We start from the raw sequence: 18,534 nt of genomic DNA, 5'->3' as shown, positions 1-18,534 counted from the left end.
CCGGGAAACGCTGTGTCCAGTCTCACTGTATACCTCTCCCACAGGCCAGGTTATACAACGCTATATCCTACCAGCCACTGTGGTCTGTGTAGTTGATTTTTGTGCCATTGCAGTCATGCATATAATGTTTTCTTCTGCGTTTGTATGTGACTTGTGCTAGCGCTAATCCCTATTTTCTATACTGTCAGTTTATACCTGTCCCTCCTTTTTTTTTTTTTTAACTATACCCTGACATACTAAGTTATTGGGGGCTCATAGTCCTCACACTTAAATAGCAGATGTGAGGCACAATACTATATAGCGCGGTTGCACACTACACTGTGCCATATATAGTGCAGTTGCACACTACACTGTGCCATATTACACATACTGTAAGGTGTTCATTGCACTGTATCATACTTTGTATTTTATTATTCTTGTGACTGTCTGGCATAGGAAAGAATAGCAAGCAATCTGATGCTGCTCCTCCTACTCTGATAGCTTGTAAGTCCTGCTCTGTGGGCTTAGCCACAGAGGACCTCATTCAGGATGGTCTCTGTATTAATTGTGTCTCCCTCAGGACCCACTCTGGGCTGCCTTTTCACAAATGCTGGCAAAACTTGCGGACCAAATAGCAGTCCCCGTGGTAGCTCCCCCTATGGAATGGCCATAGCAGGTAACCCCTGCAAATCCTTTGCCTCCCCCATGGGTAGACGTAATGTCTACCTCAGTACAGAGTTTGTCTAATACCTCTATGGTTTTCCAGCAAATGCTGCAAAAAGATAAACCTTTACCTACTAAACGTACTATGATATCTTCACAATCCACACAGTTCTGATTCTGAGATATCATCTCGGGAGGTAGAAGACGGCGATCTCTCTCACTCTGACCACCCTCTAAACTAAATATACCTGCTCTTGTGAGAGCTGTTAAATCTATTCTACAAATAGAAGAGGATGCACCCGCTCCTAAGACAAAACATGCACTTGTTTAAGCGACAAAAGGTTGTTTTACCAGAGTTTCCTCACTCTGACCAGCTATCTGATCACATGAGTGAAGCTTGGAATATGCCCGGTAAAAGGTTTCATATTTCAAAATAGTTCAGTTCCTTTTACCCTCTTCCAGCTACTGATTGTACTAAATGGGAAGTTCCTCCAACGGTGGATTCTCATGTAATGCTTCGAGGGAACAGCTGTCCTACATATCTCACATTAGAGATGCAGCCTCCTACTTGGGTGAAGCAGCTATAGATACGGCTTTCCTGGCCTCCAGGATATCTGCCACTTCGGTAGTGGCCCGCCGTATTCTTTGGCTACGTTCCTGGAAAAGCAGATCAAAATGGGCTCTAGTGTCTCTGCCTTATGCAGGAGACATCCTATTTGGTCCAGAATTGGATAAAATTGTGACTACTTTGGCAACTAACAGGATGGCGTTCCTGCCCTCTGCATATAATACAAAGCCGCGGACGTCGTCCTTTGTACTTTCGGCCTCAAGGCAAAAAGCCAAGGGTCAGTCCTTTCCACGGCAACAGACATCAGCCAAGGCCTCCAAGCCTAGGACCAAACAAGCCTAGGCTACTAGACGTCCACCTGCCAAGTCTGAGGACAAGCCTGCAGACTGATGGGGCGGTCCTCTCCCTGTTCTTGCACAGGACGTCCGTAGGACTGTTGCCTTGGGGTCCATGTCTACATCCGGACCTAGCCCGTCTGTCTTTAATGGCTTGGCTCTTGAGACATACCTCCTAACGGCTAAGGGTTTTTCCAGCTCTGTGGTCCCGACCATGCTAAAAGCACGTAAACCAGCCTCAGCCAGGATTTACCAAAGAATATGGCATACATATTTCCAGTGGTGTGCTCCTAGAAACTATGGCCCTGATTCAGAGCCGGACGCTCTGACCAGAGCGCTTGCTCTGAATCAGGGCCCATCTCCATAAATATGGAGCGTCCTCCTGGATGCTCGTATAGCTGTGCGTCACCACCCACAGCATATACGAGCGTGCAGGATGATGGTCGCGATGGTCTTGACCATCGAAACTGCGAGCAGAACCATGCGGTTGAGTTTCTCAACCGCAAGGCCAGGAGTGATTTTGGCTCTATCAGAGCCAAAATCACTCCCACTGACATCACTAGTGATGTCAGTGGGGCCGGCTTCAGACGGTAGGCGTTCCCTTGGGAACGCCTCCGTCTGGCAGGCACGCCCCCGGCACGCCCACCAAAGGGGGCGTGCTGTCAGTCAACATCGACAGCACGCCCCCTTTGATGAGACACTACGAGCGAAGGAAAGTCCTTCGCTCGTCGCGTCTCGCGCATGCGCACGACGGAGCTCCCTCCGTCGTGCACATGCGCAGTGCAGACCATCGACCCACTTGCGAGTGGGCAGCCGCTCGCGAGTGGGTCTGAATGAGGGCCTATGACCCTCAGGTCTTTTAGGTTTCTAGAATTCTTGCCTTTCTTAAAGCTGGATTGGATCTAAGCCTCCGCATAGCATCTCTGAAAGTGCAGGTCTCTGCTTTGTCTATCTGGTTTCAGCGCAGAATTGCTCCAATACCGGATTTTCACACCTTTCATGCAGGGTGTTCTACAAATACAACCTTCCTTTGCCCCTCTTGTGGTTCCATGGGATTTGTCAGTGGTGCTCCAAGCACTTCAGGAACCTCCATTCGAACCCCTGCAATCAGTGGATGTTCAATGGCTCACTGCGAAGACTGTTTCTTCTGGCTATAGCATCTGCTCGTAGGGTTTCGGAGTAAGAGGCACTTTCATGTCGCTCCCCCTTTTTGATATTTTATCAGGACAGGGCTGTTGTCACGACCAAGGTTTCGCGGCATGGAGGTTGCGGTCCTTGCCGGTGGGGGCGCTGTGGCGCGGTCCTTCCAGTGAGGGAGCTGGTGCGTGGAGACTGGCATATTGTGTGTGTGTGTGAGCGGGGGTCTACCAGCGTTGGGCCATCCTGGCATGGGTAAATCTAGCACCGTCTCAGCATCACAGGTACATGGGAGCGGCCATCTTGTCTCATGTCATGTGACATAGTGGCCCTATCCTGATGCATCGGGTGATCTCTCCAGCCACTCACGCTCTGCTGCTGGGTACTTAAGGGGGTTTAGAGCTCCTTGTAGTTGCCAGTGCAACATGTTTCACAGAGTCTGCTATGAGAGAGTGCCTGCGCTCCTGACCTTAGTCTTGTGCTCCAGTGCTTGCCCTAGCTCCTTGTTGGTCCCTGGCTCCCTGCAAACCTGCACCATGCTACCCTGCCTTGCTTCCTGCTGTGGATCAAGTCCTGCTCCTTCTATCTACCCACTCCTCCCTGAACTTGAACTTCCCAAACCTACCCATTCCTTCCTGAACCTGTAGTTCCCAATTACCTACTCCAGCCTGCACCTGAGTTTTCAGCAACTATTACAGCATTTCCGGATTACCCTGTTTAGCCATCATCTCAGCATTCCCTGCTTTCCCTTTCAGCAACTATTACAGCATTTCTGGATAACCTTGTTCAGCCATCGTCTCAGCATTACCTGATTTCCCTTTCAGCTATTATTACAATATTCCCGGATTCCCTACCCTGCTATTACCACTGACTTACTGGACATTTCCTTCAGCTCCACAGTTACTTCAGTTAATCGAGACTTTATTGTAATTCTGTCAATGATCTCGACATTCATTCATAGCATCTTTACTGTTCCTTCGGTCACAGTTGTTAATCAGTATTATTTTGTACATGTCTACTAGTACTTACAGTAAACAACCCACCTTTCAGTTTAAATCTGTTCCGATGTCTGCTCCTGTTTCCACCCCGGGTCCACAACAAACACAGATCCTAACAGCTGTTCTTCGAACACGTCCAGGTTTCCTTCCCAAGGTGGTTTCTCGCTTCCACCTGAATGAGGAAATTGTGGTCCGGCCTTTAATACACCAGACCTCCTGGCAGGTGAGGCCTCTTTGGATGTGGTCTGTGCTCTAAAGATCTACATGGACCGTACTTATTCCATTCGGAAATCGGACTCCCTCTTTGTCCTATATCGATTCCACTAGAAGGGATGGCCAGCTAACAGTCTGGCCGGATGGATTTGCATAACTATCTCACAGGCTTACATGCAGACTGGCCTTCCTGTGCCGACTACAGTCTTTGCTCATTCTACTCGCTCTCGCGGGCAGCCCTGCGTGCCGCTTCAGCTGAACAGTTATGCAAGACGGCCACCTGGTCTTCTGTCCACACTTTTCTTAGGTTTTATGCCTTTGATACATTTGCCTCTCCGGATGCTTACTTCGTGCGTAGGATTCTCCTATCAGCTCAGGAGCGTTCCCGCCCTTGAACAACTGCTTTGGGACATCCCCAATGTCTCCCTGTGGAGCCCTATGGACCCAGAAGAAGAAAAGGAGAGTTATGGTAACTATCTTTCTTCCAAGTCCATAGGGTCCACAGGGCACCCGCCCTGATGCTACTAGCTTCCGTGTTTTCTTCTCCTGGTCACTTGTTTCCTTCTCTGTGTGAAAGTGTGATTCCTCAGTGTACCAGTTTTCCCTCTCTCCTATCCTGCTCCTGCCTTGGGCTTGTTAACAAACCTGAAGTTCCCTCAGGCTTTGGGCGGGGAATAGGGGGAAGGACCAGAGCATCCTTGGATTGAAAAGCTTTGCTGTAGGTGTCTGGTCCTCCAGGTCCCACCTACACCCCAATGTCTCCCTGTGGACCTTATGGACTTCGAAGAAAGAGGGTTAACAAAGGTAAGTTTTATCATAATTCTCATTTTGTGTGTGGACATTTTCACATTCTTGTTTGTTTGTTTTTTTCTTCTTCCTCCACTAGGGGGCACAGGGATGACAATAAGTAGAGCCTGGAGAGGAGAGTCTGGGCACCAAACGGTTAATGAAATTTACACACACCCCCAGACTCCTCTCCTCAATACCCCGCCACCAATTTTGAGTTTGGTGCCAAGGCAGGAGCTGAGCACCTTTTTCCAGGGTGGACTGTATTAGTGGTCCTCCTGTATTTTATTTACTTTTTATTTTGTGTGTTTTTTGTTTTTTTATTGTTTTTTTTCTACATAGTGGACACTGTAAGGTTTCTTATAGGACGCCCCCATTGCCGCTCCATCACACCAGCACCAGTGGGTGCAGCACTGGCGACCTGGGTCAGTGACTTTGGCCGCTGACTCCTGGACACACCGGAGCCGCAAGCTGCAGCCAGCGCTCACAGAGGAGCGCTGCAGCAGGAGATTTCCATCGCTACTGGTAGTGGGGGCTTCCCACTAGACTGCCAGGGATACTTAATGGAACGGGGGCTGCTTAACAGCAGCGACAGCCATATCCCGGCGGTTACAGGGGAGCAGGGGAGCGGTCGCTTCCCTGTTAGCCCCTCTCCTAACCCTGGGGTGCGCTCTCCTTCTGCGGCAGTAAGCTCCATACTGATCCTCCCTTCTCTTCTCCCCCTCCAAGACGTTGAGCGGGCATGTTAGCTCATTGCCTGCCTCAGCGTTTGAGAGAGAAGTAGGGCTCCAGTCTCCTCTGCTAGCCTGCTCCCAGCAGCTGTGCTACATTCCTTTCTCCTTTCTGCTACAGATCTGAAGGTGCCTACACACAAAGCGATGTGCTCACGATCTGACCTAAGGCACAAATTCCCCTGAACTCTCCCCAGGCAGCTCCCCGGCAGTCGTGGTCACGATTTGGAGTAGAAGATCTCCAATCTGACTTAAGATCTATCGTGCATCCAGTGCATTGTGTCCCAGATTAGCATCTTCAGATCTTACAGCACGGCAGATCTGAAGATGTGATGTGATGTACGAAGAGCGGGGATGCGCATCGGCATCGTGAGTAGAAACTCACGATTTGGGCATATTTTACACGATTTGTCACAATTCGTCGAAATCGGCCAAATAGTGTAAAAAAAATCGCCATGTGTGTGGGCACCTTGAGTGTGTGTATGGAAGTGTACTTTACCTTATCTCTGTACCGCTGTGGCTGGTCACTGAGCGAACATCCCTTGCAGGGTTGAGTACAGCTTAATTAATAAATATATATATATATATTTTTTTCTCTATATCTCTATCTATATATATATCTGCCACAGTTTACAAGCCACGATTGTGAAATTTTACATACGGGCGTATTACAATACGGCGGAGGCAACTAAAAAAATTTAAAATCGAAATTAATTACTGTTAATTTTTAATTAATGAAAAACCACAAGTTTTGCATAGCATTCGCCATCTACAGGTCAGGTACGGAATTAGAAAAGGATTTCGCTTATCAACTATTTTCTTTTCTATCTTCTCTACTATATAAAAGTGAAAATTTGTCCTTCTGTACTTTGTTTTTCTATACAAATCCACAGTTTACAAGCGAAGATCGTGACATTTTACATACGAGCGTATTAAAACACGGTGGAGGCAAATAAAAAAATTTTAAATGGAAATTAATTACTGATTATTTTTAATTAATTAAAAAAACACAATTTTTGCTGGACGCTCATTGTGGGGCCTCACGGGATATGGGTAGGGCCTCAGAACAAGCATTTTGTGTTGTCATGTTTTGTCATGATCTTAATGTTTATTATCGAAGAGAGCTTTAGCAGGCTTTGCCAGCATTCTTAGCTCTGACTATACCAAATTACGCAATAACATTCAATTCTTTCTTCCAATTGTTCCAACTGTGTCAAAATGATGACTTTGCAAGGACCTTGCTGTACTGTGAGCTGCCAAAATATTACACGTGGAATGCTTCTCCAAAAGTTTTTCTGCGCAGAAAACATGGAGTCGCTGTAGATGGTCTTCCTGGTATCAGAGCTACAGCAATGCGCACTTGTAAAAAGTGTCTTAGTGTCATTTCTCCTCAGGAACCGAAGCATGTCAGTTCCAGTTCCACTTGTTGCTGTGCTACAGCTTCCCATGGCAGAGCCACCTTGAATGCAGACTTTTGCCCAGTCTGTCCAGGGTTTGGCTCAGGTGTCCACGTCCTTTCAGCAAATGCTTGATAGTGATAGGGCTCCTAGGCGTAGGCCTGCTCCACGCAAAAGTTCCACTCCATTATCTGGTGTGAGTTTGGATTTCGAGGTATCCTCAGATGGCGAGGCTAGTGCCTCCATTGCTTCAGATGTGGATATGTCTTGTGTCCCAGAGGAGGCTATGTCCCCAGTAGATGTAGAGGTTCTTATCAGAGCAATAAAATCTATTCACCTAGTGGAAGACTCAGAGCAACATCCTAGATCCAATCACCTGTTTTTAAAAGACAGAATAAGGCAGTGGCGGAATTTCCGTCTTATGCTCAGCTAGAAGACCTCCTAGCAGAGGCGTGGACTCTCCTCTAGTAGACACTTTCAGGTTTCCAAGCGTATTGCTACCTTTTACCCTCTCCCTGCTGCGGATAGGACTGCGGATAGAGTCTTCTCCCCCGGTGGATGCTCACATTACTCTGCTTATCATCCCTCCTACCTATCCCTAACACTGCATCTCTTAAAGATCCTACGGACAGGAAACTGGAAATTTCTTAAACATTTATGTTAATGCAGGGACTCTAGCTCGTCCAACCCTGGTATCGGCTTGGGTGGCTAAAGCTGTGGGCCGCTGTGCAGACACTTTGGAAGAAGGCTTACCTCTGGCGCACACAGAGGTGACTTAGTTACTATGGTTGCACACGTTAGAGAGGCAGCTTCTTATCTCTCCGAAGCAGCTATAGATTCAGGAATTTTAACTTCTAAGATTTCTACTTCTGCAGTTGCCATAAGTAGAGCACTCTGACTGCGCACCTGGAAGGCGGACACGGTATCCAAGATGGTCCTGGTAGTCCTTCCCTATTCAGGTGATGTTCTGTTTGGTATAGAAGTGGACAAGATAGTGGCTAAGTTGGCAGCATCTAATCTGCTTTTTTACCAACTGTCGCCACAACAAGACCTAGGACTTCGACACAACTTGTTCCTTTCGTCCACAAGGCAAGGCCATAGGTCAGCCTTTTCTCAAAAGCCAGGGTTCTGCTTCTAAAAGCTACAAGTCCAGAAGTAACCAACCCTGGTCCACTAGATGTCCAGCTGCCAAGCCAGCGGAGAAGCCTGCTGCATGATGGGATGGACCTCTGAGTGGGAGGCCAGCTTCTTTGCTTTCAGCAGTGTGGATGCAGACCACAACGGTATTTGGTGCCTCAGGGCTACCCTCTCACCTTTCAACAGCGTCCACCTCCCAGGTTCTTTTCCACCGACCTTCCTACACAGTCAGAAAAGGCAGAAGCTCTAGAGGCTACTATTCGTGCTCTCATGGCCTAAGGGGTCATTATTCCTGTTCCCCCATACCAGAGAGGGTTAGGCTTTTACGCCAATCTATTTCTGGCTCAGAAGCTGGACTGCTCCTTTTGACCCATTCTCAATTTGAAACACCACAACAAATTTCTTCGGATTCCCAAATTCCTCATGGAGTCCCTTTCGGTCCATCATTCTAGCATTGGAACCTGGGGACTTTATGGCATTGTTGGATATACAGGATGCCTATTTGCATATCCCTATATGAGTCAATTACCAACATTTTCTCAGGTTTGCTATCCAAACCAGACATTACCAGTTTCAGGCATTACCCTTTGGTCTGTCCGCGGCCCCTCGTGAGTTCACGAAGATCATAGCAAAACATCTACCCCTCAAGGGCGTCAGAATTTTGCCGTACCTGGACGATCTTCGCTCAATCTCCAGTAGTTCTCAAGGATCACATCCATCTGACGGTACACCTTCTTCAAGCACACAGGTGGATAATCAATTGGAAGAAATTAACACCATCTCCATCCCCGGAGAGGATCCATCTGGGAGCCTTGTTGAATTCCAGAGCTCAGGGAGTATTCCTCCCTCCGGACAAGATCTTGGCATTACAAGCCAGAATTTGCACCTTTCTCAGTCAGCATCAGGTATCCATACTCTCGTGCATACAAGATCTGGGGTCATTGGTTTCAACATTCGACTTGGTGGAGTATGGTCAGTTTCACTCTCTGCCTCTCCAGGGAATCATTCTGAAGCGTTGGATCAAGTCACGCCCGAACCACAAGGCTCAGACTATAATTCTTCTCCAGGAGGTATGCTTCTCACTATGGTGGCTCCAGCGCTCACATCTGGACAAGGGACGCCCCTTTTGGATCCAGAATTGGGTCCTTCTCACCACCGATGCAAGCCTTCGGGGATGGGGGGCAGTAACTTGTCAGCTAACCTTTTCAGGGTCGTTGGAGACGTCAAGAGACGTTTTCCATCAACATCCCTGGAACTTCGGGCTGTGTACAGAGCTCTGTGTCAGACACAGCACCTCCTTCGGAGACGTCTGGTAAAGTTAGTCAGACAATGCAACCTTGGTGGCCTACATAAATCACCAGGGAGGCACTCTGTCAGGCAGCCATGCAAGAGGTCAGCAGAATTCTTCGCTGGGTGGAACGTCGTCTTACAGCACTGTCCGCCATCTTCATCCCGGGTGTCCAAAATAGGGAATCTGACTTCCTAAGTCATCAAGACGTCCATGCAGACGAGTGGGCGCTACACACGGACGTCTTCCAGCTGTTAGTCCGTTGGTGGGGCCTTCCAGACATCGACATAATGGCGTCTCGCTACAACCATCATCTGACGAGATATTACTCCCGCACCAGGGATCCAGAAGCTCTCCTGGTAGATGCACTAGTGGTTTCTTGGGCCTTCCATCTCATTTAGGTCTTCCCTCTGATTTCGATGATTCCTCGGGTTCTCCGCAAGTTCAAGCTGGAGGGGGGCACTCTCTGATCCTGGTGGCCTCAATTGGCCTCGGCGCATGTTGTATGCAGATCTTTCCATAGATGCTCCTCTGCGCCTTCCACTACGGCCGGAGCTTCTGTCTCAGGGCCCCTGCTTCCATCCATATCTGGCCCTTCTCGCTTTGACAGGGTGGCTCTTGAGACATCCATCCTAAGAGAAAAAGGATTCTCCCGGAGGGTTGTACGGACCATGCTGCAGCCTAGGAAGCTTTCTTCGGCGCAAATTTATCGTGTTTAGCATACCTATTTTTCTTGGTGTTCCACTAGGGGTCTTTAACCCCAGGTCTTTCCTCCTTTCCTGTATCCTTTCCTTTATGCGAACAATTCTGAATTGGACCTCAGGCTCTCGTCCTTGAAGGTCCAGGTTTCAGCCTTGTCTGTCATCTTTCACAGGCAGATAGCTCTGCTTCCGGAAGTGTGAACTTTTTTCCAGGGGGTTCTCCATGTTCAGCCACCATTTGTGGCTCCCTGGGATCTTTCTTTTAGTTCTCCAAGCTCTCTAGTCTGCTCCATTTGAACCGTTACAGATGGTGGATTCGCGTTGGCTCACGTGGAAAACTGTGGTTCTTTTGTCCATCGCATCAGCCCGGAGGGTGTCTTATTTGAGCGCCCTATCGTGTCGCCTCCCATTTCTTGTTTTCCATTCAGATAGGGCTGTACTGCGGATTCACCTGAGCTTCCTTCCCAAGGTGGTATCCTGTTTCCACATTAATCAAGAGATAGTAGTAAAACAGAAAAGAAATATGCCCGCGCTCGGTTTTACCCATATCATACATGGTACCGGCAGCATGGCAATATTAATGCCATATATGTATACAAAACAGAAAAACTTTTGCTATCAGCGCTAACAATAATATACTGCAGATTTATGTGTGTGCAGCAAATAAAACAAAGGGGATTTTGTCATGATTTGATCAAAGCATTTAAGCCTGCAGCCCAGCATCAAGGGACCCCATTTTTCTGCAGGTCCCTAACACTAGCATATATGCCTAGCACATCATTGCATTGCAGTTAAATGTACTCACCTAGATACAGAGGGACACATCTATACAGGGCTGGCTGTTAGCCACACCCAACTAGGCATTTTATAGCCTTAATTGAAAGCTGCCATGATGGCACAAGGCAAAATTTTGAAACAAAACAGAAAAGAAATATGCCCGTGCTCGGTTTTACCCATATCATACATGGTACCAGCAGCATGGCAATATTAATGACATATATGTATACAAAACAGAAAAACTGTTGCTATCGGCACTAACAATAATATACTGTAGATTTATGTGTGTGCAGCAAATAAAACAAGAGATCGTAGTACCTGCATTCCAGACTACGGATTCTTCTCAGCCAAAGGCTTTGTTGGATGTAGTGAGGGCTCTCCGGCTTTGCCAAGAGGACTAGAGAGATTCGTAAGTCGGACTCTTTGTCTTATATGATGTCCATAAGAGAGGCTGGCCGGGCTGCTAAGCAGACCTTGACCCACTGGCTTCGCTTCACCATTCACCAAGTTTACTCCTTGGCAAACCTTCCTACCCCTGCCAGGGTAGAAGTCTCCATTCGGTCAGTGGGGACTTCTTGGCAGTACGCTGTGGGACTTCTGCTGAACAGCTCTGTAAGGCTGCCACATGGTCATCTGCTCATACCTTCATCGGGTTTTATGCATTTGATACTTTTGCGTCCTTGGACGCCTCCTTCCGGCTTTCTGTGCTCACTTCAGCTCAGGAGCATCCCCACCCATAGGGAACAGCTTTGGGATGTCCCATTGTCACCCCTGTGCTCCCTAGTGGTGGAAGAAGAAAAGGAGACTTATGTCTTACCTGCCAAGACTTTTTCTTCAACTCCATAGGGGGCACAGGGCGCCCTCACTAACGCACCTGTGCTGGGGGTTGTTTTTTTGGTGACTGGTCCGAATGTATTTTCCATTCACCTTCTCCTCTGCCTCGCTCCTGCCGTGGGCTTGCAAACTAAACTGGTGGCCTCTGTCTGGAGGCGGGGTATAGAGGAGAGGAGCGTGGGCTCCAGGCTATACCTATGGTCATCCCTGTGCTCCCTATGGAGTCAAAGAAAAATACTTAAGACATAAGTCTCCTTTTTCCCCTTATTCAGTCCTCCATAGCAGCCATACTATACTTGGTAATCAATTCCCACAGGATAGAGACAGGGCAAAAGATCAGACCACCCACTTCCTGTATTTAGCCTAGTTCATTGGTCTCCAACCTGTTGCTCGCGAGCTACCGGTAGCTCGTGGTCTTAATTTTGGTAGCTCACTTAGCTGCAGCACTGCCGTGTAAACTAAGAAGTGACCTCTGACGTGTGCTCCCCCGTGGTGTCGACGCCAAGGGAGGAGCCACAGGGAAGCACGTCAGGTGATTGCCGCAGCTGTGGTTCCTCCCATGGTGTCTATGCATCGGCAGAGTGAGTGTCTCCCGCTCAGGCCTGCCGGAAAAGCACACAGCAGCCCTGCCTATACAGTATCTTTTGCTCCTCTACTGCATGTACCTCCTTGGAGCTGGTAATTAACAGTGAAATATGCCTGTGCTTACATTTTATTTGCAAACTACAATAATATCACTGTAATAATTAAATGCATTGTTGTTTTCTATTAAACATTTTTTTTTACTTTCTTTAAATGACCTTCAATTGTTTGATCATTAGCCAGATATTTTTCTACAATTTTAGTAGCTCTTCAGGAGGTTTCATTTTACTAAAGTAGCTCACACCTCAATTAAGGTTGGCGACCACTGGCCTAGCTCCTCCTGTAGAAAGCCTGTGACCATTATAGTTGTGTTTTGTGCCGATTATTCCCAGCTTTTGGTCACTTCAGTTATGGATCACAAAACGTTAGGCAACATGGAACCCTGTATGTTTATTAACTGTAATATTTAGAGTTTTTTTTATAATTACCAGCATGGTGACCTGCTAATCAACTTTTAGGAGTGTGACCAGCTGCTGGAATAATTATTTGTCTTCGAAGATCTGATGTGATGAGAAGACTGGCAGATTTATGTACAGTGCGTTGGACTGCCAGCAAATGATCCAACATACAATGGTAAAATGATGGGGTCTTAAACATTCTGAGCTTGCCCTTCTCACCAAAATGATGCTGGCCTGGAGAGTGTCACAACTCTGTACCCTGGGTGACAGCATGACCTCAGGAAGGTTTGTGTTTACAAGCAGAATCTTAGCTAATTTGCAATGACACAGAAAATAGCCAGTGCCTACAAGCCATCTTCTTGCTTCTCCCAGAAAACAGGTTCATGTAACTGCTGGTTTTTCTTTAAACTCCTTGCCTAATGCCTTGTACACACTAGACGATAAATCGTCTAATGTGTATGGTCCAAACTACCAACGATGCGTGCTCCTGCAGGACGATGACTATGTCTGCTGTCGTACGAACATGCAGGTCAATTTGACGATATCATCAAGAACTGTCCGGTGATGTGGCAGGATGACGTCACTGAACGATATAGTTAGCGATCTCGTTTATTGTGTATGCACGATGTCGTTTGGCCTGGCAGTTCAAGGGCAAACACTGACTATATAACTCATGGAGCATATCATCTAGTGTGTATGAGCCTTAAGACTATGTATGTATGCTATATTAATTGTTTTTGGATATGTTCCCGCTGGGCAGGGCAGGGAGTCTCTAAGCGTGTGATCCCAAAAAGGGTGTGGCTGACTGGGGAGGAGCATGTCCTCGTGACATGCCCCCAGTTCGTCACACTTTTGGAGTGCTGAGCTTCCCCTAAGCTCTCCCTTCATGGTGAATAGTCTTTTCACACCTGCAGGACACTGCGGCCCGCAGGTGGGGAAGGCACATGGCAGAATGTTTTAGCTGTGAGCTGCAATAAGGGCAGGGTGCATTCTGCCCCTATAAAATCTAGCAGGATGCAGCGCCCCGCTAAAACAGCCTAGTGGGAACACTAGATATACTTTAATAATTGTATATTTCTCATATTAAACTTCAGTTGTGATTCTATTATTTATTTATTTATTTATTTTAATCCAATCATTTTTTGTTTTAAAATATGCAATAAATTTACATTATGCAACAATATAAAACATTAAAAAAAAATATATATATAAAACATTTTTTTTTCATAAAGCAAAAAAACCTTTGTGTGTGGTTTCACTTCTTATTATCCATATAGCATGTGTACGGTATATCATTCATCGCATGTGTGTCAAACAACAAATAAGGTATTTGGGTACATATATACATGGTAAAGACATTTTGCACAACATTATACAAATATAATTATTATTGTTAATTAAATATAGAGGCTTAAAACTAGGTAGTAAACAGCCTGGATGCCAACAAGCTTGAACGACTATATGGAGAATCTAGCCATCTTTCCCAGTATCATAGTACTTCCGCACCGAGCCTCTAGCGGTATAAACATACTTTTCATGTGCAGCAACCGCCCCAACCAAAGATAACCAGGTTTCCACATTTGGCCCAGTGGCTGCCATCCAATCCCTTGCTATACAGACTTTGGCAAGCGTACGGAGATTAATAGTGTAACGTATGGTATGTTTGTCGATTATGTCTGCATCTATCAATGCTAGAATGCATGCCTTAGGGGTAAGAATATCCTGAGGTATACCCGTAGAGACAATAACACGGGATACCCCTTGCCAAAAGGAATCTACCAAGGGACATGACCATATTAGATGCCAAAAGTTCCCCTCGGCTGAATTACATTTAGGACACTTTGAATCCGTCCTACCCCCTATTCTCAGTAAACGAGCGGGTGTCATATATACTCTATGTATTATGAAATAGTGTAGCTGCTGATATCTGACAGACGTGGTGTCAATACGAGAGCTGGTAAGCGCCACTCTCCACTCATCTTTCTCTATTACTCCAATATCATTTTTCCATTGCTGTATCAATGGTAATAAATCAGACTTATGATGCTTGTTCAATAGATAAGAGTATATCGTAGATATTAAGCGACTAGAACTAGCAGACTGCAATAAGGTTTTAATGGGAGACTCCTGTAACGACAGAGGAACTTTAGAGAACTGAGCATTAACAGCATGTCTAAGATGAAGATATCTATAGAAGAAGTGGTTGGGGATGTCAAACTCCAGCCGCAGTTGATGGAAGGTCTTTAGAGTGTCTGTCTCAACTATCTGTCCAATAGAAACTACACCCCACTGACCCCTGGCTTCTGCGACCTGAAGGGCTGAGAGCTCCCTAAAGCAATTAGCATGAGCAAGAGGAGTATCTGGATCAATGCCCTCCGCTTGTAAGAGACGTGAGACAAGTCTCCACATCGTGATGGCCTGCCTAATTATGGGCATCCTAATTATATGTATATTATCACTCAATATTAGTTGTAATGATGACAAGCCTGTCTTAGAATGAGCCATGACCTGGGTATGCAAGGTATTATCAGTTTGATCATTAATCCATTCCCATATATGCGTTAATTGTGCAGCAAAATAATACAATTTAAAAAGGGGTAATGCCAAGCCTCCGACATCACGAGGTCTAGTTAAAGTAACCAATTTGATCCTGATCCTTTTGTTGGCCCAGATCAGTGAAGATAAGAGGCCATCTATCTGTTTAAAAAATTTATGTGGGATAAAGACCGGAGAATGATCTAAAGTATACAGGAGTTTGAGTTGGAGAGCCATAACAAGATTTACTCTTCCCGTTACTGTTAGTGGCAGTTTACTCCAAATTGGGACACGGGACTTAAGATATTCAATTTGCGGCAACATATTCAGTGTCCGATAATGTTGAGGGATACTGGAGATCCATATTCCTAAATATTTAAATGAGTTCACCCATTTTAGAGGAAGATTAATAATAGGAACAGTGGGACAAGTCCCCCTGAAGGGTAAGATACATGATTTATCCCAGTTAATCAATAAACCGGAGTATTTCCCAAATAAATCAATAACCTCAAGAGCCTTAGGCATAGAGGTAACATATTGCGTGATAAATAATAGTATGTCATCCGCATACAGCGCAATTTTATCTACCCTTGATCCTAGCTGATACCCATGAATGTCAGAATGAGCTCTAATCATGCAAGCTAAGGGCTCAATTGCCATAGCAAAGAGACTGGGTGACGGGACATCTCTGCCTTGTTCCCCTATGGAGTGAAAATGATGTGGAAATAAATCCATTCACTGACACTCTCGCCACAGGGTCCGTATATAACAGTTTTACCCACTTAATATATCCCGGGCCAATACCAAAACGTTCCATGGTCTCCCAAAGAAATATCCACTCAACCGAATCGAACGCCTTAGCGGCATCTAACAGTTGTGATTCTTATTGGATCTATTTTGCCTGTGGAATTGGCTAATCCATAATACATAACGGTACTACAGATTATTATTTGGGTAATAACTGGAACTTAATTATAGTTGTGATGGGATGACTTAAGGCTTCTATTTGGAGTGAGTAGTTCCTGAATCAAATCTTAAATGGTGGCAGAAGCTGAGAATGAATAAAAAGTGTCTGGGATAATGGGAGGATAATACTTTTTAGACAGACCAGATATTTTTATGTTTTTGTAACTCGTGTCACACCCACATCATGCAGGCTCAAGTGATTTTGCTGATTGTGACAAGTTATTGATTGTGGTTAGAGATTGCAATATTTTAGAGTCCATGACACAGGAGTTTATAGGATGAAAAAATCCTTTGTCTCTGAAAAAATAAAAAGTTTCTAGCTTTACAGGAGTCCAAAAGCTCTTGGTCCAGGAATGCCTTGATTTTAGAATTTCGAGCTTGACTTGGAAGAAAGGATTAATTATTTCTTAAGTGAGGAATCCGATGAATTCCAAAAAGAACCAATGTCTTTTACCCTGAGCTAGTTGAGGGTTATTGATAAACCTCTTTCAATCTGTGTATTATAAGGATGTATCAGAGCAAGGAGTAGAGCAGGTTCTGCAATTTAAAGATTGCACCAGAAAAGGCAAATGGGTATTTTCCTTTTTGAAGGAAATAGTGCTAAAGTAGTGACAGATTCTGGACAAGCGTCATTGTAGTTGTCCAGGTTGGCTACGCTGCCTCTTGAAAGAACTCTTATCTGGCTACAAGAGTCTATGATCCATAAAATGACTGATGGAGGTCAAATAGACTTCCACAGAATAAATAAGTATCTGCTTCCCCCATCAGCAATACAGGGAATCCAAAAGTTCTAGACCATGCCGTCAGTTTGTTAAACAATACTATACTGGTACATCAAGGTAGTCCTTTCATCAATATAACAAAAGGCCTGACCACAATTCAGCGCAATGACTATGTTCAGTCCCTGCCTACTATTCTTGTAGGGAGCAGTCTTCTAATATTTGCAGAAAAGTGGTTGCTCTCTATAGACGTGGTCTCACAGGAAACACCACTTTTATATACTCTGTAGTAGGCTCCTGAGGAGACTTTCTTCCTCGCTTAGAAAAATACCTTAGTTGACTTAGGCCTGTCTGACTTTGTTTCAGCAACACCCACTCTACCTCCATTAAATTTAAATTTAGACTTACCAGGTCTAGATGAAGAACACTGAGATCATTTACAAAACCTTATATGGTCTTTGGTTTATTGTGTGGTTTGATTAGTAGGGTGTGATATTGTCTAGCATTGAGTCTTGTTGAAATCGAGGTTGAGATTTTAATATCCTACATAGTCTTGCAGAAGCAGTATGACCAGATTTGATCTAATGAGCACAATTCCTGTTTACTTTCCTGAAATCCGTATACCGTAGAGAGATTGCCATATTGTTATCGCTTGCTTTCGAAACTGTAATAAGTGTTAAAAGAACTTCTTGAAATGTTCTCGGTGATGTTGCCAGGGGAAACGGAAGGCATGAAAACAAATAATGGTTGTTTAAGACCCAAAACCTGAGAGAAGCTTGTTTTTGCTTGGCAATGGGAATATGAAAATTGCCATCTTGGAGATTTATGGACTCCAAATTTCGCTCTTCTTTATTCTGGTCAAAAAGACCCTTGAAGTTTCCATCTGAATGTGCCTCACCAGAAACAACTTTGTCAACTGTCTTAGATCTAATATAATTCTGAAAGCCTTTGAATGAGTTTTCCACTAAGAACATACATGGGGGTCATTCCATGTCAAATCATCACAAAAAAAGTAATGGTGCATACACACTGTCAGATGAATGATTGAACGATTTTACCAACGATTTGAAGGATAGAACGATTTTAGACAGTATTAAAATGAATGAAATCTTCAAAATTTGACTGTAAACAGATGTTATCTGACATGCGGGAACACGCATCGTTCATCATTGCAGGCCCACATGTCATATTTTCTTTCAGATATGAACGATTTTTTAAATCGTTAATCGTTCATATCTGACAACAAATCTGACCGTGTGTATTCACCATAACTTTTCAACCTGACCATCTCAGATTTTTGTAAAATTTGGTAGGATGGTAGAGGGCATAAAGTAACTTTCATATATAAACTTTTAACCCTCAGTGATACACGGTGTTCATGCTACAGGGCTGAAAACATGACAAAAAAAGTAAAAAATTTTGCTTGCAAGGTCAACTAAAACAAATCATAAATTTGCTTCTAATTGTGGTAGAACTTTCATGTTGATCTTGTTTTGAAGCTAAGGGGCCAGAGTTTTCATAAAAAATTGTTTTATATTTAAACATTGGGCTCTATTTACTACAATCCGCATTAGTAATGCAGATTGTAGTGTGATATTACCGACTGAATTGCAGGGACCGAGCTTGCGAGAAATCTCTGTCCCTGCGAATCCCCTCCGCACACTAGTCACGGTATTTTTGCAAAAAAATGCGGTGACCAGTGCCCCGCGCATGCGCTGACCGGCCGCTGC

At 45.2% G+C, this 18,534-nt stretch overlaps 1 protein-coding gene across 7 annotated transcripts in view; it reads left to right on the top strand.

Annotated features, from left to right (window-relative positions):
- NSD1 (nuclear receptor binding SET domain protein 1) overlaps positions 1 to 18,534 on the top strand; it is a 116,702-nt gene that overhangs the window by 19,282 nt on the left and 78,886 nt on the right. The window lies entirely within an intron of this gene.

The sequence above is a fragment of the Taudactylus pleione genome, unplaced genomic scaffold, assembly GCF_031769625.1.
Source record: "Taudactylus pleione unplaced genomic scaffold, aTauple2 ptg001990l, whole genome shotgun sequence".
Taxonomy (NCBI): Eukaryota; Metazoa; Chordata; class Amphibia; order Anura; family Myobatrachidae; genus Taudactylus; species Taudactylus pleione.
Note: the sequence above shows the minus strand (reverse complement) of the source record. Positions and strands in the feature narration are given on the sequence as shown.